At 51.6% G+C, this 22,562-nt stretch overlaps 1 protein-coding gene across 5 annotated transcripts in view; it reads left to right on the forward strand.

The window, feature by feature from the left end:
• The window catches only part of LOC137793836 (receptor tyrosine-protein kinase erbB-4-like), a 188,042-nt gene that overhangs the window by 21,472 nt on the left and 144,008 nt on the right, over positions 1-22,562 (forward strand). The window contains exon 1 of one of the 5 annotated variants that reach the window (XM_068590182.1): positions 17,094-17,228. The exons of the other annotated variants lie outside the window; for them this stretch is intronic. The gene's annotated coding sequence lies outside the window, so the exon portion shown is untranslated. Of the gene's footprint in view, positions 1-17,093; positions 17,229-22,562 lie in introns of those variants that run through there. 5 annotated transcript variants of the gene reach the window in all.

The raw sequence follows: 22,562 nt of genomic DNA on the forward strand, positions 1-22,562 counted from the left end.
AGTTGAGTCTCAGAGACAGGGGTCAAGAGGGGACGGGGGATGGGTTCAGGTCTTACATTTAGGCCGGGGCAGAGCTCCTTGTCGCTGCAGCTGTTGCGTTCCTGATGTAAGTTTCATTTAACTTCCTGTCTCCTCTCAGTGTCTTCGTCCCTCCTCACTGTATCGTGCTCCATGTGACGCCCCGCTGACTCCAGCGGTGCACGCTGTAACTTTCTGTTTTATCTCCACGGCCATTACGCCGCCACTTCCTGGTTTCCCGTGCGGTTGTGAACACTGGACGCGGGGGCCGTTCACGCTAATGTGATTTGTTCTTATTATTAGTCCTCAAGGTCACCAATGCTCTCTTCTCTTCACGCCGCCGCCCGCGAATGACTCAAAGCTGTGAAACCCGGCCTGTCCAAACTCCTAATGAGGGACGTCGAGGTCCGCTCGATTAGGGAGACACATTTAGCGTCAGTTAGCGGATGTTTGCCGCTTTCATGTCCAAACTTTAGTTTTCGTGGCCTTTTGTGCGCGTCCATCAGTTTAAATGAGCTGTTTGATCAAACGTGAACGTGTCCACTCATGCATCCATCGATCCATCCATCCCATCCCGATAAACCCACATCTTCATTATGTCCCGGGAACCTCCCTGCGGCGTGGCAAATTGCCACAAACGCGAGCGGCAAACACCTGCCATCGAGTAATTAACACCTGCTGTGTGATAACAAACACCTGCTTTTGCCTGCATTGATTATTTTATGGTGTCAGGATTGAATGTAATGGATGGCTAAACGCTTTCCTTAATATCCATCATTTCCATCAACGTGGCGTCCCGCAGCGCCTCGTTCACGACAATTAGCTCTGTGACGGTGACGGTGAAAGTCTAACGATCACTATCGTTCAAAATACAGTATTTTTCCTTGTTCAACTAAATAAATCTTTGGTAATAATCGCCGCAAGTCTTTCAAGCCGAAAGATTTTGTGTGTGAAGTCTTAAAGTCGATGATTTACCAAGAGCCTCGTATATAAATGTGTCATTTTGGGCCTTTGCTGAATCCGCGAGGTTGACTTGGAAGCTGTATACGATCTGCCGAGCCGCAGTGGCATTAACATGAAATGTCAGCGTTTATTATATATTTCTTTTCCACTTTTCGAGCTCCCTGCTGCGCTGCCGTGACGTTTTCAGCGGTTTCACCTGAGCGGTAGCGCATTAACAACGCATCCAACGCCCTCCCGGCGTCGCGTCACGGCGTCGGCGGTTCGTAAGCGGCTGTTCGACGTGAGCTCAAGGGAAGAGGCGCCGAAAGGAAATGAGTTCATCCACTTCCCCTCCGCTCGTCTTTGCCCTCGCCGGAGGGAGAACAAAGAGCCGGGCCGGCGGAGAACGACTGCCTGGAAATGCCTCAAAAGTCCAGACAGCTCGGGATCGAACGAGAGGAAAGAACGCGCGCCGGAGGAAGGCAGGAAATCAAAAAGCTAAGATCTTGGATTAAGCTGGAAGTGCGCTGACGTCGTCGACGGAGCCACATTTTCTTTTCCCCCTCCCCCTCTTGTGCACTTGAGATGCTCGCTTCCTCTCTCAACTTTTGTCATCAAACAGAGAGTGCGTGCTGGCTGGAGCGGCGATGCCCTCGTCTTCACCCGCTGTTGTGGTTCAGAACAAGAGAGCAATTGAAATGTATGCTAATCCTGGACTCGTCGTCGCCGCCGCCCCACAGCGCAGAGCGGCCCAATATTTCCATAGCGCCATTTTTGAAGGATTATTGGGTTGGTGAGGGAAGGGAGGGGGGGGGTCAGATGTGGTATGGGAACCCAAGCAGCTTCATCACACACACACACACACACACATGCCATCCGCTGACAGTGAGCGCGGTAAAGGGCATGTGTTTAACTGTGATTAATGCTCTGTCAGTAATGTAGAAGACAGTGGGAATCTAGATTAGAGGAAACGGCCCGTGGGAGGGGGATGAGAGATGGGAGAGGGGGATGAGCGAGCGAGAGAAAGTCGGACGGAGGAAAAGATGGTCCCTGTGAACGTCTGATAACCCGGTTTCTCACTGTGACACATTTCACTTTGAAGCCCCGTCGGTTGCAGAGAAACGGGGAGACGCTCGAGCTTCTCTCCACCCCCCCCCCCGCTGTTCCCCCTTTTTAATCTGTGCGTCTTGTTTTGTAAAGAAGGCTTAATTTCAGTCGGACACTGGCAAAGGCGGTGCCCACAGTCGCCTTTTCAAAGTCCAGAAGAGTTTTCCCGCTGGGGATGAAATTAAAATGGCACGGCGGGAATGGATATCTTAATTTAAGCACTTTGCTGGCACGATAAGCAGAAAGCTCGGTACCCTTCAACACCATCAGCTTCACCTGGGTGGCAAGTATGTGAGGCAGTGTGCAAAAATATTTCACATTCATATCAAGCATTCAACAGGTGGAGCTTCAAGTGCACCAATCAAGATAACCCTGAAATTACATGTGAAGGGCCGAGCGTCTCTGTTCCAAACCGCTGGAAGACTCGACAAAACGTCTCTTTTTGACAGATCTCTCATCCCTGACACTCAGATCAGCGCCATCAAAAGCATCACATGCTCCCAGATAATAATCAAAAGAAGACAAACTGAAGACTTTGATTATGGCCTCATCCCCTTATAAATATGACTCATGACATAGAACATGCAAATGTTTTTCATTCAGTTCAACTCACGTGCAAATCAAACTTCCCCCATTGTGAGAAATCTCAGTTGCATGTGCCGTGCATCATAAAGACCCAGAAGGACAAAAGTAGACCCCCCCTCCCCCCCATCCCTCCACCGCCGTCCATGCTGCTTTATGTCAGGACGAAACACAGATCCCTCCCAGGAATGACGGGACATCGTGGGCGGTTATGGTGTCGCTGCAAAATGGAAATCTCCATCATGTGGCGCTCTGTGGACGGCGAGGAGGCCGTTGGTGCTTTTGTGGACGGCGTTGTCGTCTATAGGCCGGTTTTTCCGCGTCAGGGGCCCGGGAGGCGGAGCTTAAAAGCTGCCCGTAGTTGTGCATGGAAGGAAGGATGGGTCAAATGGACGCATATTGTAATTGTACTTGCGTAGGTGTGAGCGCTCGTCTGCGGGCACAAAGAAAGAAGCAGCAGCCCGGCGGCCCATCCATTGTGGCCGTAAGCATGGCCCCCCGACAGGAGGGTAATGGCCCTTATTCTAATCCTCTAAAAGATGAAGGGGGTACAAGCGGTTCACACGCACAGACGAGAAGGAAGACGAGGCCAAAAAGAAGCGGCGGGGCACGCCTCATTGAGTCCTCATTGGGAAACGGCCGGCACTTCATTAAAAAACGGAGGCGTCGTTCGCAGCGGGGGGAAAAAAAAACACCCAGCGTAGAGAAGAAAGGTGCAGCTTGTTGTTCATACTCCATCACCACACGCGGAGAAAGCCCGGAGAGTGTATTTGTTTTATCACAGCCACAGAGCACCGGAGCGTGTCGTCGAAGGCCCACACGTTTGTAATTTATGATAATTGTTCTCTCCCAAAGTGTAAATATATTACGATGATTATTTCTTGGGAGAGAGCGCGAAACCGGCCCGATGTGACGTTTCATCAGACGAGCCGCGCGAGGAAATTGCTCGTGCAAAACGCTTCTGACGGCGGGGCGGAAGGCGAGGCGGGGGAGCGCGGCGGCGCGGCGTTGTACTTTCACGCGTGAACGCATCGTAGACACACGCCGCCGCCGCCGCCGCCTCCAAATAACCCGGCGGCAACTTGCGTTAGCTTGATTCACTCATTTCCTACTTTAACCTGCATTCATCCGATGAGTTTTGATCAAGTGAATTCACTCCAGGCCGACCAGACGCTTGAATAGTGCACCTTTGCTCTCGGGTGTGTGTTTTTTTTTTTGCCACCGGCCGCTCGGTGTCTCGGGGTCAAGGTACGTTTTGTTTTTCTCTCCCCGACCGTTTCTTCGTGGGAAGGTAAAGAAAAGAAGAAAAAAAAACACACACGGAGCCGCGCAGGGAGTTATTTTTTCTCTATCTCGGTGTCTCTATTGATCGCTCGCTGACCTTTCACCCCGACTGTGAGTAATGGAATTGCCTGTCGTGGTCAAGGTCTCGTGAATGTGCCGCACATGTTTGCGCGAACTCGCCGATCGATGCCTCGCTTTGCTCCTTGCGTCGGTGGGAGGGAGCGAGGGAGGGAGGGAGGGAGGGGCAGAGCCCTCAGTCCTGTTATTTCGGTCAGGGCCTTATCTCCATTCCTTAAATGCCCTTGACGATCAGCCGAAATCTGAACGCCAGTCCTTTTCAATTGAAGTACTCACAGTTGGATTTCTTCGTAAACATACCTCCTGTTTGGGAGAGATTTCAAAGTCTCTCTTGAATTCGGAAAACATTGTTCAAACAGGTGTAACGTCTTGAAGGGAACATACCTGGACGTGTTTTTTAATGAGTTATTTTCCGCGTCTGGAGCGTCTGAACACAGTGGACACCTGCTCTTGCGGAGCGATCGCTGGCATGAAAGGAAGCAGGAATCTTGTGATTCATCTTAGATCCTTGCTCGCAAAACATTTCATTAAAGAGTGACTCATGTGCGCTTTTGAAGGGCCTGACAGTTACATCTCAGATTGGTTCCCTTTTTTTGGGGGGTATTTTTTATTAATATCTGCCGCAAAAAAAAAAAAATCCGACTCTCACAATGGCGGAGACAGAGAGAGGGAGACTCGATGGGGGGAGGGGAGGGGGTGTGGTCGAGTCCTGGAGAAGCGCCGGGACGAGACGAGATGACATGACCCTCAAGAGTCTATCAGGTTTCTCTCTGACAGATGGGACCGGCGCGGGGCGGCGCCGCCTGCTGACGGGGGAGATTGCGGTAGAAAATAGGGGCCGGCGTGGTTGGACGGAAAGAGTGAGCTGGGGAGTGCCGCGGTCCTGCCCCGCAGGAATGTCTGTGGCGGTTACAAGCGTGATGGGTATGTCTGCGCGTGACAGCTACAGGTTTACTGATATTTTTGGGAAGGGGTGATGCCCTGGATAGATTACCCTGAACTGTAGGCTGCAACATTTTTTAAACATACCAACATTGAAGAGGTTGAATTTGTGTTTTCACCCTGTTAGAGTTACCTTTTGGGTATTTTTCCGACTTTGTGGTTGATTGCTTTTCCTTTTAATGGCATGGACATTAACTTAAAATCAGTTGTAGTTTGATTTTCCGCCAGTCGGGTGGGATTATTTACAGTTCAGAAGGAAATGACGTCATTTAAGAAACGTAATTAAAAACAAACACGTCTCAACATTGTATGCTCTCTGTAATAGGGTGTTTGGGTTGCATCTGACTCCGTAACCTTTTGCAGCAATCTGAGGCCACTGATAAATAAATGGATGAAGCTTATAATTTAATAACAAATAATAAGACTGCACAGAAGAGTCTACACCCAAAGCTAGCTGCTCTGTGAGGCTTTACTGGAGCTTCTGTTTAGGTTTTACTGTATGTGACCTGAACCGTCACCCAACACACACACACACACACACACACACACACACACACACACACACACACACACACACACACACACACACACACACGCTGGGAGAAAGCACCCAGAATAGCTGCACTGCCACATCCATTGCATTCCACTACCCAGCTGGCTGCCCTGTGGACTCACACATAAGGCTGCTGTCTTACTCACACACACACTCACACGCACAGTAACACACTCACATCACATGCATATTTTTCAGCACACACACACACACACACACACACACACACATAATCACTCCCCTCTGCCAGAAACTCCCTGATAGCTCTTCCCTCATGTAAAACTTTTCTCCCATTAGTCTGATTCGGTGCAGAGTGCTCGCCGCGCGCCTCGCCCATCAACGAACAATACGGGTTCAGCCTTCAGAGAGCTCGCGGTTAATCCCTCAGCTGTTTCGGAGTTGGCAGCGGACGGCCGAGACACGGGAATAGTCCGCGCCCCCGCCGACTGCGGCACAGATCAGATTTCAATTTGTCAACAGAGCCGGCCGGTCAGCTGGCCGGCCGGCTGACTGGCTGGCCCAGAGAGCCGGGAGGCAGAGGTGAGTCAGCAACCTAGACAGCCAAGAGAGGGGAGCCAGACAAGCAGGCAGCCGGCGCGTTCACATGCACACAAACTTTGGCGATTTCCAAAAAAAAAGTTCGCAAAGTTGAGAAAAAGAAGTGACAAGAAACTGCTTTTCCCCCAGTGGATATGAGACATTTTTAGATCAGTTCTTTCCACTTTCTCACTAATTCCTTTCAGATACAATTGGTGGTTTGATAACAAAGCATTTTTTATCATGATCATGTGGGTGTATTGTGTTTCTAAAATGGCTCTTTGCGTGCGGGTTTCTGGTGCATTTGGGCCCCACGGGTGCAGTTCCACACAAATTCTAAAGGATCCCACGGTAAAAAAAAAAAAAAAGCACTTCAATGCTATTGTTCTTCTTGTTTTCCAGTATTTACTCTCACCTCCTTCTCCGAGCACATTGATCTTGAGAATTCGAGTGGGATGGCAGCTTTAGTGCATGCAGGGGAAATTTGAAGTGTTTACCAGCTCAACTCTTGGAGTCCACTTTTTTTTTTTTTTGCCCTGAAAGCCATTTGGCCCCCTTTTAAAAAAAAAAAAAAAAAAAGCTGCATCATCAATAAATGTCACTAAAAGGAGGAAGTCAACTATCCACAAAGTCGATGCAATTCGCCTTCATGCAAAGGTGAGACGTGAAAGCTTTTCGATGGCGACGTAAGACAAGTGAAGCCTGTTGTTTTGGGCTCCATCATGTGAACGTCCACTCATCTGAGTCTCTGTTTCTGGACGCCGGCCACGTCCCGCCGTCGCCACCGCGCGGCCCTCGTTTTCCCCTTGCGTGGCACATAGCTGAATTAAAATCTATTATGAATTGTGACAGGGCCATTAACAAGACGGATGGTCAGGGCCCCTCCGTGGGCTTGGCTCGCTCTTTGTGCACCTCGGGGGGAGGCGGGAGGGGAGGGGGAGGGGGGGGGGGGGCTCCTTCCCTCCGACAAAAGCTCGCCGCCCCCCTGGCAGCCCCCGCCGGGCATGTGGCTGTGACCTGAGGCGGTGTGTTTGTGCACGCATTACGTGTTGGTGCAATTTATGCACGGAGCAAGAGGAGGGTGGGAGGTGGTGGTGGGTGGGGAAGGGGGGTGGGGCGGAGGGGGGGGGGGCATTAATTGAGTTTGGGCAGTGGGAAGTGTAAGAGGTTGTGCAGCAGGCCTGTAACGCCTGCAGGATGGCGGCGAGGTGAGGACTCCGACCGTCACAAGTCACCGCGCGCACACACACGACGTCGTGTTAGTGGACCAGAGGTGAGGGACAAAAGGATGTGGGGAGGAGGAGGAGGAAGAGGAGGAGGAGGAGGGGGGGGGTGATGGATGGCTGGGACGAGTGTCCGGCTCGCAGCTCAGTGGGAGGAATTCATAGATGGCACAGAACAGTAAGCGCTCGTCCGGATGCCGTCTCTGCGGGCGCTCATTATTCAGCCGCACGTGGAAGAAGTTTCCGTCCGTCTGCGCTTCCCCTCCTCGCTCGCTCTGCTTGTTATTCCTCTCGGATCCAGTTGTGTTCGAGAGAGGGAGGTAGGGTGGGGGGGGGGGGAACGCCGAGATGTCCAATTGATTCCCGCTGCAGCCGCGTCGGCAACGCTTCTTATTATTGTTTTGTACGATATCATCGACCGCGGGCAGACGTGGCGCCGGGGATGACGCAGAGGAATGAATTATAATCACCTCCATCCAATGAAATTCACATCCAAGGAGACCATGACACTCATCTCATATTCACCGACATCCATAGTGGCACCGTGGACGCGGACGCCGATGCAGCCCGACTCCTGACTCGATACGTTTAATTCCCGGCGCTCCTTCCTGGAGAGAAATTCCCCGAAGCGGCGGTCTCGCATAACGGATGAGGGCGAGAGAGCTCTCCTCGTCCTCGTCCTCTCACGCACCAGGAGCTCATGCGTGGCGCTCATCTATCACCCCTACTGACCAATTACTGTGCCGAGCCGGCCTGCTCCTAACGAGCTGCGGCAAAAAAAAAAAAAAAACACAATGGAATAAGAGTCGATATCGAGCAAATAAATAATTAATAACGGTCTGAGACTTTCTTTATTTGCTCGCTCGCAGTTACACTTGGCAGGGGTTGAAAGGAGTGCAGCTCAGGAAGGACGTGAGGCTGTGGCTTTTCAATTATCTGATTTTTTTTTTAAGGAACTCTATGTGGCCGGCCCTGAACTGGATGGATTATCCTCGGCGCCTAATATATCTGAGCGGGAGCTTTCTCTGCTTCTTTGTTTGGGTTTCTTTCCGGGGCTTGTGTTTGTCTCGTTGTGCCGAAAAAAAAAAAGTCCCTTTGAGTGATTAAACATTGGATTACTTATCAACCACTGACGTATGCCACACGAGATGATCGCAGAATCTTAATCCGAGATGGAATAACTGAATCTGACAGGGTTTCAAACCACTATTATTGTCATTATGGATTCATCTGCAGATTATTTGATGCAACTGAATGAAAATGCCTCCCACAGTAATGTCTTTAAATGTCACTCGGCTCGCTCTCACGTGTGTCAAAGCGCCGGATGAAATCCTCCCCGGGATGTCACGCTCACGCTTTCGTCCAAAGCGAAGTCCGACATCAAAGAGCCCGGCAGCCATTACGCACCGCTCGGCTTCTTTGCATTTCCTCGTACCTGCGCGAGAACGAGTGTGACTAAGCAGAAAGCGACGCTCAGCGGAGAGAGCGGCGGAGCATCAGCCCGGATTAACCTCCTCACACCGCTAATGCACAGCGTGGCAACTTTCCTGCGCTTCAGCCGTTCCCCCGGGTTCAATTTGTACAATTTGTTTCTACAAGCTCCTGTATCTCCTTAAACTCCCTTCATAAAAGATGACTGCTAAACACTTTGGAGAAGAAGAAAAAAAGAAGAAGCACTGTACCTTCCTGTGGTTTTAATACCCGTCGGCTTATGAAAGCGTAAACAGTGAGCTCTACTGTAACAGCATCAGCGGGATGGTCCAACCCAGCGGGGAAAAGTGAGCGCTCAGATGTCACCAATCAGGTCAAGACAATAATATTTCTCCTCTCCGTATTCCGCAGGCGGTGCCGGTATAAATAACTTGCACACGAGTCGTCTCCATTTAAGGTGGTTGGTTGAAAACTGGGGGGGAAAAGGAGACAGATTATCATCCAAAGCGCAGTGACCTCTGGCTGTGTGCCTCGCTCACTATCTAACCGCCTTTAACTTTATTTGGCTGTCGACTTGAAAGAGTCTCGCTGTGCTGGCTGCGGCTGTGAACACACGCTCACACACACACACACACACACACACATATCCTCCCATATGGCATCATTTAAAACTCCTGGCAACTCATGTTTGTGTTTATCAGGACAACAAAGCCCACTCCTGGACCACAATGGAAAAGGACCGAGAATGGTTCCCGGTTTAATTTCTCTGACATGCTCGCAATTCGTTCCACGTGCTATTATTGCAGTGATAGGGGTCACTGGAGGTCGAGGCCGGACTGGGCACCGGCGTATATTTAGCCCCACATTGTGAACACAAATGTCCAACGCCTTGATAGCGAACCAAGCGTTGCTCCCGTTTGATAGGCGCATCGTGTTAGGTGCTTCAAGTTAATCCTCTGATAAGGAGTAACCGCTCCTATTACCAATTAATAAGCGGATTAGTCTCGCCGAAAAAAAGGCCGTAAATAGTCGAGCTGCGTGCGTGGCAGCGGGAGCGGAGCATTATCTTCAAACCCTGCTATTGAGCATGTGGCGATGGCCGCTATTCGTTTTCCTACTGGACGGGGGGAAAGAAAGTTTAATTATTCAACTCGCTCCCTTCATTATTCAGTGCCGTTAAAATACACAGGGCCGACTCTTTCCAAGAGGTATTGTGTTGTCAAGAGAGTTTAAAAGTGCTTTAATTTGTATTCGTCTCCTCGTTAGCGGCGCGACGACCTCGCGGTCTATCTATAGCGCGAGGGGTGCGTCACTCCGGCCCTCTTTGGACTCGGCATCCCCTGCGATTCCCGTCATCCAGGCGGCCTGCCGGTGAGTCCACACTCCTGGAACTCGGCTCCGACTTGCAGAACAACAAGCGGTGTGTGTGTGCGAGTGCGTGTGTGTGCGTGTGTGTGTGTGTGTGAGAGATTCTTAGGTGGTGTGGAGTTGGCGGTAGTGTTGACAGCGATGGTAGACGGAAGAGCTATTGCACTGACGTCGAGGCACGTGTGCAGCAGCGGTCTGTCCTCCCAAACTACAAGATGAAAGTCCAACACACACACACAGGCATGTGCGCGCACACACACACACACACACACACACACAGCGGTCACAGAGGTCAGCGGTATTTGCACTCAGCTCTCTGGGCTCGGTCATAATAACGATGAAAAATGGCCTCGAGGCGCGTGGCCTGTGCGCCCGCGTGTGTTTACAACGCTTACGTGTGTGTGTGTGTGTGTGTGTGTGTGTGTGTGTAGCATTTACCCGTCCTCGTTTCCCTCCTCGCTCGCGCCGCTCTCCCCTCGCCTGCGCCCGAGCTCGCGCTCGCAGGCGGAAAATGGGAAACAATCAGGGGCAAATTGCCGCCGCCGCCGCCGCTCCACAAGTGGACGGGAAAGTGCCGCGTGCTCTCGCCGGGGCGCTCGCTGACGGCTGGCGACCGCCGGGCCTCCGCTGATGGATGCGAGGCAGAAGCGATACACGTTGATGGCGCCGCGTCCGCTTCAGTCCCCGGGAAACGACAGATTGAGCGCTGGAGCGTCTGGCGTTTGGCGAGCGCGGGGGGGGGGGCCCCCTCGCAATGTATTCATGGAAGCGTTCGCTCCGACTGTGGCGCAGTTTGAAAGCACCTCTGGAAATAGACACGCAGTCACAACAATGCACGGCCGCTGTCGGCTCACTCGAGGCGGCGGCGGCGGCGCGTTTGTCGAGCAGACGCCGCCGCCGCCGCCGCGCGCTGTTGTTTTCTACTCGCCGCGTAATGGAGTGAGAAAATAACTGGCTCCCCCAGGTTAGGAGCGGTCCGGCATGAAATCTGTTTGCGGCGATGATGAGTATCAACACTGCTTTCGGGCGGGGGAGCCGGGGAGTTGCCACGTCAGCGCCCGGCCTAAAGGAGAGGCGCCGCACACATTGACGGACAGACGGGGGCAAAAGGTCGAGGAAGTCAGCGGGCAGGTGTTCGACGGGGCCGGGAGGAGCCGGCCCGCTCCCGCTGATTGGCAATTTAGTGTCCGGTTTTTTTTTTGTCGAGCTCTGCTGTTTCCAGCGCTCGGCTCGGCTCGCCGGGCTTTCGGCTAACGACGCTCGCCGTCTGTCTGCCCGGTTTTCCCCCGCACCGCCGCATGCGGATAGCAGAGGAAACACTGCCTGGTTGACGCTGCGATTAATGCGTGTGTGTGTGCGTGCGTGTTTGCACATCTGTACGGGATGCATTCACGGCGATACGCGTGACAGCTTGGGTTTGGGCGCTCGCGTGTCGAGGGGGGAAAGCGTTCACTTGTGGAGGAGAGGATGATAAACGTGAGCACATGTGACAGACTCCATACCTTCTTATTCAGCCTGCTTCTCCCCTTTCAATTATACATCAATGAACTCCGACTCTGAACAATACCTGCTATGAGTACCCCCCACCCCCCCCCCCCACCACACACACACACACCCCTCTCTCTGTGTGTGTCTCTCACTGCTGACAGGTAGCACCTGTCCTGCCCACTATGGCCAGATGGACAATGCCCTGGTGCACCTGCCTCTCTCGGTGGCACTACCTGCTCTGAGCCAAGCCCCAGCGCTGGCACCTGAACATGCACACACACACACAGTCGGAGCCCGTGGATCAACCCCCCCCCCCCCCCCCATCACCCACCTTGGCACGACTTTGTCTGGCACAGCAGCGTGTGCAAGCATATACGGTACATTTCGAGGCGCAGGTTTGCTTGAAGAAGTGGAGGAGGCGCGGAGAAGGCTGAAAGTATATTAGCTGAGGAAGGAGGACATCGTTGGTTTGCATTGTTGTGTACTGAACATTGCATTGCTGTTCCGCCACGCAGTCCTCAGCGCTGTGGACATGTGGCCAAGACGTTCAAGGTGCAACACGAGCAGCTGCAGTACGCACAAAAAGGATTAAAAAAAAAACAGTTTCAATGGAGACTTTGATTTTTATTTCCACTCCAACTCAGAAAAACATGTCGGGACTAATAAGAGGAATCAATGACCTCGCTGTCACACAGTTCTGATGAATGGCACAACATGGGACTGGTTCTTGATTCCCATCCTGAACGCTACGAGCTCAGCCAATCAGGCGCCGGCTGGAGCTTCGTCCTCAACACACAGTGGAACGGTCTTGAGAGCGAGTCGACTATTCCTTTAAATAGTGTCAGCAGACGTCCTTTCAGCTCCACCAATCGGATGACTCGCCCTGTGTGTAGCCAGAGAGGGCAACAAAAACCTCAATGCGCCCGCCGCTAATCTTTGTATGTTAACAGCTGAAGGCGACCACAGGCCTCTCCCCCCCCTCCATTGTGACAGCTGGACAGTAAAAGACATTTTAGTAAGTCATTCAAACAGCAGAGCTGTTAACGTGTGTGTGTGTGGGTGTGTGTGTGTGGTGAGCGGAAAACAGCAGCGGTACAACAAAAAAAGCGAAGTTTTGCAGGAGTCGTTCCAAATATCCCGCTGAGAGCGGAGGGGGCCCCCTGGAGTAAAAGGCAGAAACACCTGTGTTTACTGTGGCTTCAAAAAGAGAGGGAGGGAGGGAGAGAGGCAACATTACAGAGAGACAAACTTGGCACCGAGCAGGCAGAAAGCTGGTCACACAACACCCCCCCCTCCTCTCCCTCCAACCCTCCTCCTCCGCTCAGCGTTTCATTCGGCCCTTCCATCGTCCCTCTCTCGGCCGAGCCTTTGATACCCCTTCCCGTTTTCCCCCCCTGGTGCTCCTGGGGGATCTGGCAGGAAGCAGCAGGGTCTCCATGTGATGTGATGTGATGCGAGCTGCCTATCTTTATCCACGGCCAAGCTGCACCACCGGGCCCGGTCTCACATCTAAAATAAATAAATAAATAAATAAAATAAAAACAGGAGTCTAGGGGGCGTTCAGCTGGGAGCGGACTTTTGAGCAAAATGGGCATTTATTGGAACGGACATGTTTCCCATTCGCTAAATGACTTAATTAACTTCTCCGCACCGGCTGTCCCCACACTTGTGACTCTCACGCAAAAAGTGGCATCGACGAGATCAAGGAAACGAAACCCCCCCCCGAGCCAGCGGGCCGGCCTCCGTGGAAAAAAAATATTTGAAATCAAAATGGTGTTTGGCGTCTGAGTGAGTCACCGGCAGCAGCCCCCCTACCTCCCCCCACACACACACACACACACACACAGACACACACTTCTCTCAGACAGAGGTCATGAAGGTGTCTTGTTTTCCCGGAGCAGAGGAGGTGGGCAGCCTCGCACCTGCTCTCCGAATTCTCCTCAGCGGCTTTCTTCATTTCCATTTATTTGCTTAATTTATTTGGTTGCGAGTCCAGAGTGTTCCTCGAACGCCGCGCTCATCCATTCACGCGAGGGGCCAACGTTATTACACGGTCGCACTACACCTGTATATTTCTACATCGTAATTAAAGGGCCGAGGTCACTTTAACACTCGCGTCGTCTTCATACATGTCCTTTGTGCGTCTGTCTGCGTTGAATTTACAAATATAACAGCTGCGACGGCCGATCGGGAATGCGGACGTTCGCTCTTTCATGGCGACATTATTCTCAGTTCCCCTTAAGCTCTCCGGTCTCTTTCTCCTCACGACTCGACCGGAGGAAAAAGACGCCGGCAGCGGAGGTGCCGGGAACATAAAAAAGAAAGAGCAGAGAGAGCACTTGTTATGTCACGCGTGCGGAGGAGGGAGACAGCTCCCCTGATCACGACCTGATCACGACCCTCGTCGTCCCGGTGACAACCAGGCGAAGAAGAGCTATCGGGGCGGACGGCTTCAAACCGATTGCCTTTTTTTGCTTCTGTGACAGACGCACTCCATGCGTGTCACAGCCGTCTGGAGACGGGGAGCGGGAACATGGACAAGGCCGCCGCCGCCGCTGTCAGCTTGTTTACCGCCGCGCGTTGAAAGAGACGTCGGTCGGCATTCTCGCCGTCTCTTCCCCGCGAACCTCCATTGTTCCTGCAGCAGGGAGATGTCTGAGACCCCTCACTGTCACCGCCGAGTGCCACAGGTGCAGCGAGAAGCGAGTGATTTATGTGGCTCTAGCGGGCCTCCGTATCGCAGAATGATGTATTATTACATTTACCGCACAAACCTGAAGTGGTCGAGCTCCACTTGCCTCGCGGGACTATTTATTATTTTCTCAAAAGCGGCAAGTTTGAACCGTTGGCTTTCTGAAAGGATTCATACCGTTATGTCTGTACAGTGGAGCTACTTAGCTTAGCATAAAGACGGGAAACAAGGCGGCTCCATTCAAAAGTCAAATCACGTAAACCTTCTTTTAAAATGGCAGCTCGACGTTTTTACTCTTTGTTTTTTTTTTATGTTTCCGAGTCGTCCGTTCTATTCTCGTGGACGTGAGCGGGATAAGGGAGGGAGGATAAGCGATCGGATGAAATGATCCTGTGATGACATTTTGGACAGACGCGGATTTTAATCTGCAACCTGAGCGGTTGGCGGAGACGTAAAACGCCGAGGCCGTATATTTATATACACAGGGGATCATAATCTTCCTTCAACACGTGTGTGGGGAGCATACCTTCGTCTTAAAATCTAAAAAAAAAAAAAAAAGCAGAGGATGCCAACTTTGTAGTCCGTCAGCTCAGTTCTCAAACGCAGGTCGAGGTTAGTTTGTGTTGCGTATAGATTCTCCTCCTCGCTTGTCTTTACATATCTCACTGCTGACGCAACCCGACGGTTAAAAAAAGCTCTGGACGTCTCAAACAATGGTTCAACCCCCCCGCCCCCGAACCCGCTCAGACTTAACATGCCGCGGTCGCCGCCGCCGCTCGCCCTGCCGGCCCTGATGTGGGGATTTCTTCTCGGATGTTCAGAACTTGTGAGGAATGTTAAAATGGGCCCGAAGTCGACGGCAGCGCTCTGTACTTTGTGTTGTTACACTAAGATCTAAGCTGCTCTGCCTTTGAGTTGACCTCTGTCTAGACGCATGAAATCCTCCCCGATCGCTTAATCAAAGTGTTTATTTCCAACTCTTCTGTTCTGTGATACCGCATCCAGTCTTCAAAGGTGTTTCTTTTTTTTAAGCGCTGCGCTGCTCCTTAATATCGCACAATTCATTTAACATGTGCGGTATTGTTCCTGCTGGCAGAGGAGGCGTCTCTTTCTAATGCGGCCGCAGATAAAGGGCTCCGTTCCCAAAACTCGCGGATGATTGCGTTTCATAAAATATTCAGAACTTGTCGAAATATATTGTTGGGAGGAAAGAAAAGGTTCAATCAGTTTGGAGTCGGTGTCAATCTTTTCTTTTCAGCCAACAAGGCGTTCAAATGTGGCTGTCTTTTCTCATTTTAATAATGCACGGGGATCATGTAACAGCTCCCACTCCCACTTCTCTAATCACATGCAAGTCAGGGATCGAATCCTATCAAAGCTTTCCCCTCTCATGTCGGCCTTTTCTCGCCTTTTACGCCGGAAGAGAATCAAAAGCAGCAGCCTGTAAAAGAAATAAGTTGGGTAAATCAAAGTGAATGGCGAAGGGAGCAGATGTAAGGGGGCCAAAGGATGTCAAGCAGGCCCACATCCCAAAAATAGTCTCCTTTGCCAACCCGGCGACGACAACCCTGCTGCGCCGCTCGGCTTGCGTTGAATAGATCGGGTTAATTGGACGTTAGCTGCTTTCAAAAAATCCCCAAAAATCGGCGATGACCTCACGCGGTTTCCGAGCGCTTCGTGAATGTTGTGTGTGGAGCCGGCGTTCGCTGGAATGGAGGAGGCGCAGTCGGGCCTCCCGGTGGACTATCTCTGCTATGCGGAGGAGCACTCGGGCCGGTGTCGGGGGTCAAGGTATTTATAACCGCGCATGCATGCGTGGCACACAACCCTCGCCGCCATGTGCCACCTGCTGGACCCCGTCAGCTGTTGAATAACTGAAGTGGGTGATGGGGAGGGGGAAGGGTAAGGGGGAGGGGTTCATGAGTCTTTCATAGCATTGTATCTTTAAATCTCTCCGGTCGTGACCACGCTGCATTTCACACACATATATCCCCCCCCCACCCTGTAGTTTACAAAGAAGGAGCCGAGGTTGCTTGTTTATTCCACGCCGAGAGAGCCAGAGGTGGTGGTAGATCAATACTCGGCAGATATTAATGGTGCTGTAGCGGTTATTTGTTCTTGATCCCGTCGGCTGTAGACGTTCCTCCCGATAGGTGAAGGCATGGTGGGAGCCTCTCAATATCCTCTCCTCCGCTCTGGCCACAGCTGCTCCCATACGCCAAGGTTCATATTGCAGCAGCTGGGCCCACCTCGACACAGGACTAATTGTAACACAATTTCAACCCCCACCCCTCCACACACACCCCCCCGCCGGCTCCGGAGCCGATTCATGAAGCCACAGGAAGGCCAAGTAATCAATTTCCCCAATTTGTGGGCGAACTTTTTCAAATGTTGATTTGATTTCGGGAGCCTCGACTCTTTACCCTCATCGCTCTCCTCTCAACGCTTTGCACATTTCAAGGTGCTCCTTTTTTTTTTTTTTAAAGTTCAGGACGTCTCGCCGCACAAAGCGAGATGTCCCCACATTTCAGTGACAGAAAGGATGCAATTTGAGCCGCCCCTGCGCTCTCGTCCTTGTGGCTTTTCATGACGAGCGGCCTGCCGGAGCGCCCGAGGGCAAACAAGCCGTGAAGCGAGTTCACGCTGAAAGCCCACCAAGGTTACAGACACTTAGGACGCACGCCATGTGAGTGCGTGTCTGTCCCCGCGTGCGTTTGTGTTTGTCCGCACATGTGATCACCGGCTCCAAATGATTCGCAGCATCTTTGTGAGCGGACAAAAAAAACACCTTCCTCCGGTCGCTCAGCAACCGCACAGAGAGCACAGTAAACGAGGTCAAGGGGGATTTGTTTGTCGGTGTGCGCCCGTCCGCTTTTAACTTTCCATGGACGTGACGGGCCATGTGGAAATCCACTCCGCGCTCTAATTTTGGACGAGGTGTGGAGTCGAGGGTTGGAGCGAGCGGCCGGTCTGCTGATTGCCGGTAAGTGGCTGACATGAGGAGCGGCCATCTTAACTCTACCTTTTGACCTTCAAACATCTGTCGGTTGGGAACACATTGCAACGCAGCTCCGGACGGCGCGCGGATTTGATTTTGCAGACTCCCTAAAAGCAATCTGAGCCGATTTGCAGGAGAAACGAGGTCATGTGTTTGCAAAGCCGAGCCAGAAGTCGATGTTTCAGCGGCGAAGCAATGCGAGGCTTTCACAAATTCAAAAGATTGTTTTTGCGGCAAAAATCAGTTTGTGCACAATCAGACCCAATTCTGCCATAATGTAGAAGTCCTACTATTCCAAATTCTTCACACGCAGCCCGAAACATGGATTGATTCACTTCGATACTGAAATATGTTTAAGCTAAGAGAAGAAAGAGTTCAATATGTCGTATTGACATATAATGTAAATGATCAATGTGGGTAATAAAAACATCTTTGGTGGAGCCGATGGGTTCATTTTTACATGATTTTCTTTATACTCTCATATCCATCCCCCGTCAACACGTCCCCTCAGTATCTCAGACACTTTGTTTTACGGGGTGTCCTCATTACGGACATTAAACCAGTGCAACATGAGCTACCGGCTGTAATCAGCTTAGTCCCATAAATAATGTAATCACCATTCCAAAAGCCCGTATTAGTGAAACCTTGATCGAGACGCGTGCTTTGATGATGTGCCAGCCACCCTCTGGCATGGCAACCGTGGACGAACCCCACCTCCGAGGAAGAGGCTCCTCTCTCGTCGGCACCGGCCGGACCGATGTGACGTGACGGGGAACAAACAGAACGCGGCTGTTTCATTGTCTCCGATCGTCTATTGTTTCAGTCTATTAGGGATATCTCGTCTGGCAGGGATCGGATCGTGTTCCCCGGCACCTGCGTCCCATCCGAATCAAGCGGCTGGGGAGCCGGTTCGATTCGCTGGATGACTTCCAGTCCAGCTGTTGTCGCGGAAGCTTGTGGGAGAAAGAGATGAACGCGAGAAGCCATCATCCTTTCAGATTTCTGACTAATGTAGCTGAAATTGCAGTTTCCGTCAGTCAAATCGCTTGTGAGAACTCTGATTATTAGAGTTGTAAACAGGCTATAAAGAGATATATTCCCGTTGTATTCAGAAAGACAATATGTCTCCCACTAATTAGACCGGTTCGGCTTATTTCCGTCTGCTGGCGACTGGAGCGACAGGTCTTTTCTGTTTCTCGTTATCCTCTCCCCATCTCGTCCATCCTCCATCACGCAATGAAATCCCCTTTTTTTTTCTTTATGATATTGTTGATGGAGCGCTTTGTGTGGGGTTGGCTTTTTTTCTTCTTCTTCTTTTTACCGCCGCTGCTTTTATGGAGCCAACGCTTTCTGCAGCTTCAGGCTGTTTACTCGGCTCTTTTTGATCAAAAGCCCCTCTATTTTTCTCATCCCAAGCATCCTTTCCAGCGACAGACTCCCACCCATTACGGGCACATTTCAAACCCGCAGCCTCGCCACAGTTAAGAGGACCGGGGGGTGAAGTGTGAAGCACAATTGTCGGGTAGTCGGTGGGTATTTTGCGCTTTCCATTTGGGATTTGATGATGATTTAATGAAATTACGAGGACATTTGTGTTATGACGCCGAGTGCTGAGTCAACTAGACGTACGATTCATGACACCGGGAGTAAAAAAAGGAAGCATTAGCTCCTGTATTGTTCCACAGATGTCACTGTAAACTGCGTATCCGCTGTGCCAGAAGAGAAAACTCTCGCGATGCGTAAATTTCTGAAGCAACAGGCAATTAATCAGCCGGACTATTTATCCTGCGTTCTAATATCTTCCAGAGGGGACCTCATTTAAATCACAAAATCCGGGTCAGCTGCCCCATGAATCTCACGGCGCCGACTCACCGAACAACCTCCGAGATTTATTGCCTCTTCCTCCCCAGCGCTGGTGTATCCCACCGTGTCGGCGCAGTGGAGCTGGACTCGGCGGCTGTTATCGGCGTGAACATCCCATATGTTGTGTTTCATGCAATGTTGATTGTCATTGAACGCTGGCATAGAACCGCTATAGGAGCTCTGGAGTGGCCGCTCCTTGCGTCTATATTCATTTTCCTTGAGAGCACATCCCGGTCAATATGTTTTTCTGTTGTTGAGGTCCATACTTTTTGCTCGACACAGCAATCCAATAATTTTCCTCGGTGTGCTGTCGAAGTTGCAGCGAGACTCCCGGCTCTTTTTTTTTTGCCCCCGGAGGGAAAAGAGTGGACATCAGTCATGTCCACTCTTGTCTTCGCCTGCTACAGCATGTGAGATACTGTGTCTGTGTGCTCAGGTGAGCGGGGGAGGGCGGGAGGGGGGATCGGGGATGGATCGATGCTCGCAATGCCTCTGCCCGTTATTAAGACCAGCTGTGATGTAGGAGGGGATATGCTTTAGTGGCAAACAGCTTGATCTCTTTTTTTTTTTCCCCCAGCGCCTCCTGCATCTGATCAGGAGACAACGACGCAGGTTGGGAGGTGTTTGCCTTCTTTTATTCTTTTCTTATTCTTAGCCACGTAGGTGTTCATGGCTTTGTGCATTTGTCTGCGAAAAGTCATCGGGGCATGCTGCTATTTGTGTTATTTGTTTCCCGGCTCGCGCGCGCATGTGTGCGTGTGCGTGTGCGTGTGCGTGTGCGTGTGTGTGTGTGTGTGAGTCGAGGCGGGTCACGCCGGGAGGACAGGCGCCGGTTCATTTTTTATCCCTCTCCTGCGAGCCTCAGTCAGGAGAGAGGCTTTGTCACCAGCTATCTGCCTGCCAGCGCTGGGTATTGTTATTCCAAAGTACAGGCCGGTTAACATTCCTCTTGTCACTGCTACATCTACCCCACAACACTCCAGGAGAAAGACCAACAAAGAAGAAAAGGAGAGAGGAGGAGACAGGAGAGAGGAGATGCAGCCGGCTCCCTCTGCTCCTTTGACCCTTTCTGTGTCTTTCCTCCTCATCCTCTCTCTCTCTCCTCTCTCTCCTCATCTTGTACCTGCTTGATAAACAACCCGTGTTCTTCTAATGAAACGGAGCCGACGCGCTTGTTAAACATTGATGCCCCTTCCTGGTTGTAACTCGGCGCTCCGCCCCGCATGAGGAGGTAATGATAAAGCCCATTCAGCATCAGGTGTTCATCCTCCGTGCTGTTTTTCTGGGCTAACGCTCAGCAGGCGCTGCTCAGCCGCCCGCTGCGCGCCTCCCCTCAGCGCCGTCGCGTACAACAAATCCCCCCCCCAAAAAACCCGCTCTTATCAGCGCGGCTCAGCCGAGACGGATGATTAATACCTGTGTTTCATCAGCAAACCTGGTATTTACAAACAGAATGGCGAACGCCATCGGCGGGGTTGGATTCGCGCTGACTGATTAGGCCATTACCTCGGGGGAGGGAGGGAGGGGGCGATTCGCTCCAACACTTGGACGCCGCGAGGAGCCGCGGGGCCTTCGCCAGGCGCACGCCGCGGCCATCCCTCGGCATCGCTCCGGGCCCCCGAAGACGTGGCTTCCCCCGTGCCCATATTCCTGAGATTTATTCCCCCTGGCAGGCTCAGTCGCCCCGCAGTAAAGTCTTTTACGCGGCGCGCCGTTCGATCGGGAGCAGCTCGTAACTCAGGCAGTCCATCAAATCAACGGGTAGCGTGTTGAGCGCTGATTTAGGATGGTAATTAGAGATGTTAATTGTTTTCATTACTCAGGGCCGGAGGGGGGAGGGGGAGGCTCCAGAGAGAGCGAAGAATGGGCACTTCAGGGGCTGATGGGTGGGTTTCATCACTCGGGGATGCAGAGTGACCTTCCCGTCACATGCAGACGGGATCTCCACTCCGGAGTGAGACCTCCGCCGACGGGGAAGCCGCTGGATCGTTGACCTGTGGGTGACCCCCTCTGGCGCAGAGCCAGAGGAGGTCACTTTGCTATAGTGGCTAATGTTAAACGATTAGCTCTCTGATTCGCAGCAGAAGGAAGTAGGAATAGTGAAGCACGCCGCGCCACGGCCGCGACCCGCTTTCAAGATTATTTACGAGGGCACGTCAAAACCAAATGACACGCCGACCCCGCGAGGGTCGGGAAGGCCGTGATGTAAGTATGCCTAAACGAAGAGTAAACGTAATGAACTGGTGGAGAGGTATCGATTTGGGCCGGCGCAGAGGTCACGGCGCTTTAATGGAACGGGAGCGTTCACTTGCCGTGCTTTCTGTGCTCTATTCAGATGTTAAACAGCTGGAGACCTTCGTCTCACAATGAGGCGTCGTTTTGAAAAAGCGGGCGCACTCGTACGTGAGAATGTCAACACAATATTGATACAAATGGTTTTTACCTTGAACTTTTGATGTTGAATTACACAGGTGCTTGGATGACTGGATTGAAGCACTTTCAACAACTGAAGAGGGGGGTTGTTGTGTGTTTTTGTTTTATTTCAAATGAAATGTGGTTAACATCTTCCCTGGCGGGGTTCGGTCAACATGCTGCATCACAATTTGCATTAAAATGATAATCATGGATATCCTTCATATAGATGTCTCGCTCGCCGTGGTGAAGAGAAGAGAAACATGGAGCCAGATTTACAAAACAATACAAGAAAGAACAGACGTACATAGTGTTGCTTATCTTTAATTTATTGATGCGGGGGGACCTCATGATGTACGAATATTGTTATTTATTTAAGAGCGCTCGCTTGTTTGTTTTTCACCATAAAGCGCGTTCACGCGAGGTAGTAAAACCTAAATTATTAAGTGGTTTCAGTCGGTTTTAGTGCCGTTTTTCAGTGTTGTCTAACATTGTGCATATTTTTATGATCACGGGGATAATATCTTTAATCGCAGGACATTTGCACACGGTTGCGCGCGGCAATGCGGTACAGCGTAGAGCCGTGACCAACATGGCGTCTCTCCCGAGCCGGCCCTGTGGTCTTGGGGGTCTCGAGTCCGACCCTCCTCTCGTGCCGGAGTATCTCACACTCGGCTGCCCGTCCTTATCCTTTCTGAATAATGAGCACAGCAGCTCACAGCACTTATCTGCAAGTGACACTTTTATTCGGCAAATTAGTCTCAGATGTTCCTATCTTTGGGCCGAGGCCCGAGACCTCGCCGACCCGGCGCGCACACCAGACCCTCCTCGCCTCAGCTGAGTGTGATTAAGATGTCGCCCCCCCACCCCCTCCTCTTCCTGCCGTCTGCTTCTCGACTCATCCGACGTCGGAGACGCTGCTCCGTGGCCCTTTTGTTTTTTGAAGAAAAAAAGAGGAAATCATCTGCAATCTGTCCATTTTAAATCAGCTTTCCTGAGACGCTGATTCCGTGTTTGTGATCTCTTTTGTTGCAGAGATCCCCC

This window comes from Clinocottus analis, unplaced genomic scaffold (genome assembly GCF_023055335.1).
Source record: "Clinocottus analis isolate CAN_PGR_092001 unplaced genomic scaffold, fCliAna1.0.p SCAF_24, whole genome shotgun sequence".
Classification (NCBI taxonomy): Eukaryota; Metazoa; Chordata; class Actinopteri; order Perciformes; family Cottidae; genus Clinocottus; species Clinocottus analis.